Genomic DNA, 10,447 nt, shown 5'->3' on the forward strand with positions numbered 1-10,447 from the left:
GTTACGAAACTGGGCCCGATTTGGATATATTGAAACTTACGTAAATATATATAAAACTCATTCAAACATGGATTAAAATTTGGCTAAGTATAGAATATGATTGATAGATTAAAAATAAATAACCTAGTATAACCAATTACAGAATATATATATAGTATATCTAAACTATTTTTATAAAACTATTTCCATAAACTTAAAATACTTCTTTTTTTCAAAAATCTTTGGTCAGACTTACGAGTAGTCCTACCTAGCGCAAGAGCCTTCGTGTATTAGCTTAGGTGTTCAAGTCCGACACCCATGCTCAATTCTCATAATCCATACTCACCATTTCTTAAAAAATGAATTTTGTATGTAAATGACACTCTTTTATTACAAATAAATCTAGACTTAAGCAATTTTTGTCTAAAAATGTTTATAATCATAAGGTAAACTATTAGAACCCGTAGGTAAACCGCACCGAGCGGATCCTTAATACCGGTGCTTAACACCTTCCCGAAATCACCGTAACCCTTACCTAGACTTTGGTAGATTAGGTTTTTTAAATAATAGTTTAAAATGAACCCTTTTCGAATCGTTTTCCTAATTTCCTAAAAATTAGGTGGCGACTCTAAAATGTATCCTTTAGAGAACCATTAAGTGGTTGGCGGATTTTTTTGACTTTCCCGATACGATTCACAACCATACTTCCCCGGGACACCTTCCTCCTTTTATGAGGTATGTGCGAGCCGGTTAAACTTTGAATTCCCAACGCCCGCTACAAGTGTTCTCCTCTGTAGCTGCATCAACGGTAGCCCTCTGGCTAGTAGCTGTATTCTTTTAGTTGTTTTTTTTTTTTGAGCCATTTCTGAAAAACGTAATTCGCACGAGTTAAAAGAATTCCTAAAAGTACTGCTCTAATTACACAAACTAGAGTATGAAAGAAGTGAAACAAATCTTGAATGTCTTAAAGGGTCAATCGTTTATATGTGCGGGGCTCCACACATATAAAGGCGACCCCACTAGATACGGCTTCATAGACTCCCTAAGACACTTGAATCTAGTGCTCTGATACCAAGCTTTGTCACACCCGAACCATGGCTTAGGCGTAACACAACACTCGGTGCCTAGCTGCATGTGACCGAGCGAACCTATAGGCTGGCTGAATCAATATGTGATATCAAAACATGCTAAAATTAGGAAATAAGACTAACACATGCTGATCTACTAAAAAGTCTGGCTGAAATATATAAAATGTAAAAATACTATTTAGTCTAAAACATCTGAAATCAATGCCAACAAGGCTAACACATCAAAGTCTGCTAATATCTGACTGATTGAACTATGTCTATGAAGCCTCTAAACAATACTGAAAAGATCTGGAAAGACTGAAAGCAGGATAACACTTCGGAGGAACTAGGGCTCACCAAGTAGCTGATACGAGAGAGTCCTAGCTAACTGGATCGTCAACTCGCGACGCAGTGCCCCTGCCAAATAAAAGGACATCAAAGACATTTGACTTGTACTGGTATGTAAAGCATAAACCGAAAGAAAGAACTCGTAAGTACCGAAAATGAAACCGAACTAAACAGAAGGCAAGGATCCTTCAAGTACCTCGGTTTCCGAATGAAGAATAACCTTTATAATCAGAATATAAACCGTGGCTTCAGTGGCCCAAATAAATATGCACAAAACTGTGGCCTAGGGCCCAAATAAATATGCACAAAATTGTGGTCTCAGGCCCAAGCAATACGTATGCATAAACTGTGGCCTAGGGCCCAAAAATACGTATACATGTGCGTTTAACATTAAACAATACAAGACGAGATCAAGCAGGCCGAGCATGATAACTGTTCCTGATTATGGAACTTAAGCCAATATCTGATTATACACTGACTGAGACTCATACAATGTCAATACACAAGTCTATAATGATTACATACTGATTTCATGATATTCAAAATGATCACCATAAACGAATTATAAAACTATAACCCTAGAAGAAAACAGTTCTACAACTATTCAAGAAACTAGGGCTAAACTATATTCTGAGTCAAATTATTGATAAGCATGTAGAATGAGGCGTAGGGAGAATCATGAACATTCTTGAACGAAGATAGTTAGCCTCACATACCTGTATATGCTCCAAAAATTTGCAAGAAAGGTCAGAACTTTGAGAAGAATCCCAAAAGCCTAAGTCTTGAACCCTTATATGGGTTTTCTTGAAAACCCTAGGTTAAGAATAATGAATTCTTGCTTAATGTTCATAGATATATGTTAGAATCCATTTGGAATAGGTTAGGATTGCTTACCTTAGTGTTCTTGGTGATAGAGGAGGAGAAGGCCGTTCTAGGGTTCAGGAACCTGAAAATAAGAAAATAAAGCTGAATTCGGTATTTATACAAATCCACCCAAGCGACGAAGTACGGTGAACCAAGTACGTCCCGTACTTTGAAATACGGCCGTACCTTGTGTGGTATACGGAATGTCAAATTCCGTTGAGAGTAGCTACTTTCGGTTGTGGGGCACCAGCACATCTCATCCTTCCAAGTGCGTCCGCACTTGGATCCCGTACTTTGAAGTATGGCCCAACACTTCTGTTCTGATTTTTTAAGTCTAGAATCATGGTTAAGTTAAAGGTCTGAGGTGTTACATAAATGACCTCAGGCACGAGCACTCTCTCTTAGTTGATGCTCTCCGACAAAGATCTCGGAAGCTATCAATCACTTTCTCACCATCATATCAATCATATAAGTAAATGTTATATCCCGTATTTCGTACGTTGGGACATTCCGAGCTAGTCGTGAAAAGTTAAGGGTAAAATTGAATTTGGGAATTTTGTGTCTATGGCATGTTGGAGTAGGCCCCACCCATGGTTGGCCAATTGCCTTGAGCCAAGAAATGGTACATGTGCTCATTTCATACTGCGTGCTATATATATATATATATATATGCATGGATGACAAGGCAAGATCACAAGTTCATCTTTTGTGACTTAAGAAATTTCTAGAAAATCGAGAAAAAGAAAAAAAAAAAAAAAAAAAAAAAAAGAGGGCATGACTGCCATGTGCTCACTTATATATATAAGTGATGCCAACATAAGGCACAATTCATCATGTAAACTCTAAAAACTGAGAGAAAAAGGAAAGAAAAGAGAGAGAGGAGCATTCGGCCAAGGGGCTGGCCGAATGAGTCTCCAAGGTTTCCATCAAGAAAAATTATTTTCTCCTTGCCTCTCTACTAATTGAAAGGTCCTCGACAACGTGGAGTAGTCGTTGGAGCAATTAAATTGTTGTGTGGCCATGAACACTCCTAGCCGAGTGAAGAAACCAAGTGGAGAAAGGTAAGATTCAATCTCTTCTTTCATATGTTATGCATGATTTGTATGTTATGGAGTGTGGAAATGAATGGAATTCATGAGATTATGGTGTGTCAGTGTTGTGGCCGTGTATATGTAGTGTGTAAAAGTATAGAACTAATTTTATGTAGTATTTTGGTTGTTGTTCACGTGGATTATGCAATGAAAGTGAAGGTTTGATGACTCAAATGGAAGTCGAAATTGTGGGGCTGATTTAGAACATAATGTGATTTTAATATAGTTGCTTGAATTGACGAAAAATGATGTCGCTAACGTATGGAATTGTTGATATAGTTTATGAACTCTACAAAGGAAACGTGTTTCGTCGTTGTTCTTATGGAATTTAGGAAGTTTCGTGGTATAGCATGTCGGACGGGCTGTTTGAATATTGTATGGATTGCTTGAAATGTTCTTTAAATCATGTGTGAATGGTTGCGGATTAGTAATCGAACATGCGAGCATTGGTATTGAATTGATCGTATGTAGTTTATTTGAATATAATTGAAATGTTGTCGAATTGTGTAGAAAGGAATTATTAACGTTAGAATGCGTTTTGAATCACTTATGGATGTGGTTAGCATGGTTGTTAGTATAGTTGTTGTTGATTTGGCCGAGTTGAATTCTCGGGGTTGTTGAATTTATAGGAAGATGTCGCCCAAATTTCGTAAATAAGACGGTCGAATCGGATTCTTGGGCGTGTATGACTAATGGTTGACGCCTAATGACGTTATTGTAGATTGTTGGAAGCCCGAGACTTAAGGTTGACTAGCGTAGGAAGCGAACGAGGTATGTAAAGCTCAACCTTTCTTTCTCTTGGCATGTCCTAGTTGAAAGTAAGTTATGACGCGATTCTCGAGGTAACTCTATTCTGCAATCCAAGATGTCTATGATTCTTATTTGTTTCTTGATATTCGTATTCTTAATGTAGTTGAATTATGGTTCTTATGTTTTTGTAGGACTAAGTTTCAAAAGTTGCATAAAAATTTTGTTTTCAAAAGAGTTTTGTTTTTAAATGATCCTGTAACTACGAACGGTCATAACTTTCACCGAAGGGCTCGGATTGCTTCGATATGTTCGTAGAAAGTCCTAAAGTGAATAAGGTCCGTAACTTTCCGAGGCGGACTCGGATTGGTTCGACGTATGACTATGATCCCTAGGGTTCTTCTATATGTTTATGATGCTTGATATGTTTTCGAGTAACGTCCGAAAGATATTTGATATAACTATTGTCCCGATTTTCAAATGACGACTCGCTTTGATTACTTACATCGAGTCTTTGATAATGTTTTATGCATATGGTTTCTCACTACTCGCCGTGCATACCTCAATATGTCTTTCACCGCGTCCCCGGCCGTGGCATGTATTCGTGCAATTCCATTGCATTGTTCACCGCGTCCTCACTGTGGGCCGGGCACGCATTTACCGCGTCCCTCATTAGAGGGCCGGGCACGTTATATGATATGATGATACTTGGGGAGGTGTCCAGGATTGCATATGATGATTCCTTTTTACCGCGACCCTCCGTAGGGGTCGGGCACGTTACATGTTCACGCATATGATGATTTTATTACATGTTACGCTATATGTTTATACGATGATTAGAGGACTTTGACATGCATGATATATGTTTTCAAAGGCAAGTCTTATGATTTTCTATACTCTATTTCGCATGATCCCACTTACCGTATTTTATGCTTTACATACTCGACATATTCCGATCGACCCCTTTCTTCGGGGGTCGCGTTTCATGCCGCGTTGTAAATTCCTGCATTTGAGCCGAAGATATTAGTAGGAGATGTTCCACGGGATTGGCGAGCTCCATCTTCTCGAGTGCCGCCGAGTCAACATTATGTTATGGTATCATGTCCCATGTTAGAGACTTTGCAGTACGAGTCATGTGTGTATAGTATGTCGTTTTCTGTAAGCGGCTCCATAAGCCGATGTATTGTTACCCATTATTTTACAGATTTTATACGATTATAGACTTCGTTTGATTTGAAAAAGTATGAAAAGCATATTTGATTTCCGAAAGACTTTCATTCAGTATGAAAAGCATATTTGATTTCAGCGGGTTCGCTCGGCCCTACGTAAGGGTCGGGTGCCCATCACACCCTATCGGATTAAGGGTGTGACAGTAAATGAAAGGCATGTCATACATGGAATCACTTTAAAAAAAACACATATCATAGAATCAAATAATGCATGCTATGAATACAGAACACAACTCAAGTCATTACTTTCAACCTTTCCTTTCCATGAGTTAAGCGAGAATCAAATGACAAAATAGATCAATCAACTATCACAACGTATCAGAGAAACACAAGCGACAAGCCTACATAAGAACATCCATACCAAACCAGTGAATTTATCACCACAACCATGCCTGAAGGCCTATAATGCTTTCCCCGTCAATACTACAAATCACATGCGATTCGCTAATCAAAATCTAACAAAGGTTAGCTGTAGCTCTACCTCGATGCGAGCAAAAGCCACAAGCTATCCAACTTGCGCCTTTCCCTTTCGAATGGCCTCCAAATAAGCAAAGTCTAAAAATTACCAATTTCTACATTAATAAATGATTATGAGGATGTTCAATTAATAGGAAAAGGATTTGGGTCCAAAAGTCAACCCAAAAGCCCAAATCCCACCCCAAAGGTCAAAAGGTGATTTATCGAGAAATTAAACCTAACATGATCAAATTAGCAACCTTTATGGTCTTACGAATTCATCAATACCCATATTGCTACACTTTAATGGAAACTCATAAACGAACCCAAAATAACTCATACTGAGACCAAGGGCAAAATTGGAAATTAAGAGCAAAATTATGTTACCCATATTCTAGTTAGTCACAATACTTAATTTCATGAAATTCTAGTCACAATTAGGCCTTCAATTTCATTAATTACTCAATACCCCCAAATCATGCAAACCCTTATTTCCCCACCTAGAATCATGGATTAAATTATGAATCGAAAGGATCATTTGGTAGGAGGGATAGGATGGGATGGTATTATTAGTCTCGTGGGATTGGAATTATCCCATGTTTGGTTGGTGAGATAACTCTTTTGTTATCTCACCCAATCCCATCTATATGGATAAAAGGTGGGATAAGTTATCCAATCTTATCCCACCTAATCCCATCTATACGGGATAACTTATTCCTCGTACCAAATAACCCCTAAGGATGCAATCATGTATTTAAGCCTAGAAGAGGATTAGGAACTTACCCCAAAATGAACTCAAGAACTTAAAATTTGGGAATGGGAAATAATTTTTGAAGTTAGGGGATTTATTTCACTATTTCAGCAGTTGTTCATCATGATTGTGGCCTGGGCCATCGCGATCGCGATGCCCATCTACAACCTAGCCCAGCTGAGTCCATCGCGATCGTTGGACTAGTCACGCGATTGCGATGACCAGAAACTCACCCATCCCAGACACACGCCATCTCGCGTTCGCGAGAGGCACCAACACAATCGCTATGGCCTGTCACACCAAGGCATGCGATCACAGGCACCTTCTTCGCGATCGTGAAGAAGGAAACCAGAATTGGACACTGTTACGGTTCGCTTTTACACGGATTAAAGCAGAAAATTTACTACGAGATTATTTGTGCTCTAATTGAATTTTAGTATTTTTAGAGTCGCCACCTAATTTATTAAAGGAAAATTAGGAAAATCGGGTAAAAGATTTTTCAAGCAAAAGAAAACTTTTTGGTATCAAAGTTCGAGGTAAGGGTTCTGGTGATCCCTTAGGGAAGGTTTTACGCACTCTAGTATTAAAGATTCATAGAATACAGTTGACCTATGAGCTTCAATGTGTGATTAATGTATTTATTTGCTTAAAAGTGTTCAGTTTTCCGTAAAAATGTCATTCATTTGTATCATAAACTCGAGAAATTTTTTGGCAAAAAGTCCCCTTAGAAAAGGGGTTTTGGTTTTGAAAATCCACATAAGTGTTCAACTCACTTTATTGCCGGACTACCACACACCTGGGATTTCTGCCGAATCACTACTATTCTAGTTCTGATAAAATGGTTTTAGTACTTATGGGTTTTATTATACCTATATAAGAAAATATATGGAGTATATCTACTATTTTATACATATGTATACATAAGAAGTGAAAGTTTTTATTAAGTCCATTTTTAATCCATTGAAGCTCAATTGGGTCAAGTCATATCCATACCAAAGCCATCTTATTTCCAAATTGGTCCATGTGTGTTTCCTTTTGTTTTATACCCTTTAAGTTTGGGCTTGTGACCCATCAAAGATGAAAATTCTCGAGTCTTTGAACGGACTTAAAGCCCAAATCAGTTTTATAAGGAGAAGTCCATTTGACACTTGAAGAAAATTTGATTTTTTCACCTTAAGTTTGCACAAAAACAGTGTGTTTTGGTTCAAAAGAATCCCAAGTGTGCTTAAGGCCCAAAATTAACTCAAAACTTTATCCATTTTTTTCTAGTTTCAATTTTTCTGAAAAAGGGCTAAGGCCCAAAACGTAAATCGCTCCCATTTCCAAAAAGTTCTTCTGATTTTGGCCAAATTACCAAACCATTTTTATCTTTAAAGAAAACTATTAGATACCTGTTTCATGCAAATGCTAGAGATTAAGTGAGTTTAAAATCATTTGCGGTGACTTCCTAGAAATACTAATCATTTTTTCTAAATTCTAACCTCTATAGGGTTTCAATATTTTTTCTTACACATCGTTTACATTACACCATACGCATATATATAAAAATACAAAAGGAGATAAGGGATGAGAATCGAACTGGTGGGCCTACCCAAAGCCCACTGCGTGATCATTTTTACCCATGGTTGGGCCTTCAACATCTATTAGCTTCCCTTTCGTTCATTCTTCACGGACTCAATCAAAGAAGGTTGGGCCTTAGGCCCAATAGGTTTTAAGAAACGGATATCGGCCCAGACGAGAGTCCCATGCAAAGAAAGCGGAAAAGGAATGTACAAGTTAGAAAGCACCTAAACTCTCTTACTAAACTAACAAGGACTTTAAACAAAAAGCAGATATTCGAATCAGGTATGTGTGTGTGTATGTGTGTGTGTGTGTGTGTGTGTGTGTGTTTGGCTTTAAACCATGAAGTTGGTTATTTCAATTATGCCAATAATTAGCCCAATCAAAAACTTAAAGATTAGTCTTGTACAAATAACCTCAATTAAACTCAAGCCATCGCTTTGGCTATTTCAATCAAGGCCAAGGATAGCTAATTTGAGCAATTAAAGGCTTATTGACTAAAACCTTGAAAAATGGCTATTTCAATTAAGGCCAAAATTAACCAACAATTGATTATTTCAATTTTAGGCACAATTAACAATATAATAAACAATTCTTGGATTTAGCCATAATTAAACACTTAATTAATTATGATTGACTCCAATTGAATTGTACAAATGCACATTTGCTATGCAAAATTTTAGAATTGACGGGTAAAATGATTAATTCATTTGATTAATAAGTTTCCTTGAATTAAATGGAGTAAAATACTGGCTAGTTGATTTTTTTTTTTGATAAATCTAACAATTAAATAAATAATTATTTTAAATTACTTTCTTAATTAAAATTAGCAAATGATCATAATTGTTGAAAAATTAATTTCCAAATGATTTACAACATTATAGAAATTATTTTACCAAATGAGAATGGTAAAATATTATCTGAATAATTTTTATAAAATCATTTTGACTTCTAAAAATTACATATTTCACTCCGTTTAATATTTAAGGACTCTAGATAATCAAAATAAATTATGGGAGGTCAAAAATTAGGTGTCAACAGACACTAGATTTTTCTAGTGTGTTCATACCGTCGTTTATACTTAGTTTACATGTTTGGTTTGTGTCCGAGGGCTTTCGGGTGTGTTTCGGGTGTCAAACCTATTGACCCGGTCAACCCCCAAACACCAAAATACTAAAATTTCAACTGAAAAACCAAAATGCCCTCGAATTACTCGAGAACTGAACCGACCACTCCACCAAGTCATAATCGACCTTCGGACCTAATGGAATCGACAAAAATCCGAGAAGACTCGCTTATCCAAAAGTCAACTATTGGTCAACACTTTTTCACTTATTCAATTTAAAAAACTCTAAAATCCTCAAAACCACCTAACACTCGCCCGATAGCCTAAGGAACCGCACCACCTATTCCCGCAAGTCATAAACACCGAAAAGAGATTACGGGAAGGGTGAAATGCCTAAAATGACCAAACGAGTCGTTACATCAAATACCAATTAAACAACAGTTGTCCTCGAAATGAAAAGAAGCGAAGGGAAGGTACTTGAATCAGTAAAGAGAGCTAGGGATATCTACTATGCATATCGGCCTCGGTCTCCTATGTAGCCTCCTTAATTGGACGATGCTTCTACTGCACCTTAATTGAAGCTATCTATTTTGACCTCAACTTCCATACTAGCCTATCCAAGATTGCTACCTGCTCTTCTTCGAAGGAAAGATTCTGATCAAATAATACAGAGTCCCAATGGATGATAAAAGACCCGTATGAATGGTACTTCTTCAACATAGAAACCTGGCATACCGGGTGAACATTCGCTAAACCTGGTGGCAATGCCAACTCGTAAGCTACCTCACCAACATGCCGGAGAATCTTAAAGGGACCAATGAACCTCAGGCTTAGCTTTCTCTTCTTCCCAAATCTTACCACACCCTTCATGGGTGAAACCTTCAACAGAATCTGATCACCAAACATGAATTCCATATCATGAAGCTTCCGGTCTGCATACTCCTTTTGTCTATTCTGAGCTGCAAGAAGCTTTTTCTGAGTCAACTTTACTTTATCGAAGGACTCTCTAAACAAGTCAGTACCCCATGGTCTCACCTCAAATACATCGAACCACCCAATAGGAGAACGACATCTCCTACCATACAAAGCCTCAAATGGAGCCATGTCAATCATTGAGTGATAACCGTTGTTGTACACAAACTCGCCAAAGATAAAAACGATCCCAATGACCACCAAAGACAATCACATAAGCCCTCAAGATATCCTCTAACACCTTAACAATTCTCTCTTGACGACCATCTTTTCTCACCGGTGAAATACAAAGACTAAGATCCAACTGGGTTCCTAAT

The sequence above is a fragment of the Lycium ferocissimum genome, chromosome 5, assembly GCF_029784015.1.
Source record: "Lycium ferocissimum isolate CSIRO_LF1 chromosome 5, AGI_CSIRO_Lferr_CH_V1, whole genome shotgun sequence".
NCBI classification, from domain to species: domain Eukaryota; kingdom Viridiplantae; phylum Streptophyta; class Magnoliopsida; order Solanales; family Solanaceae; genus Lycium; species Lycium ferocissimum.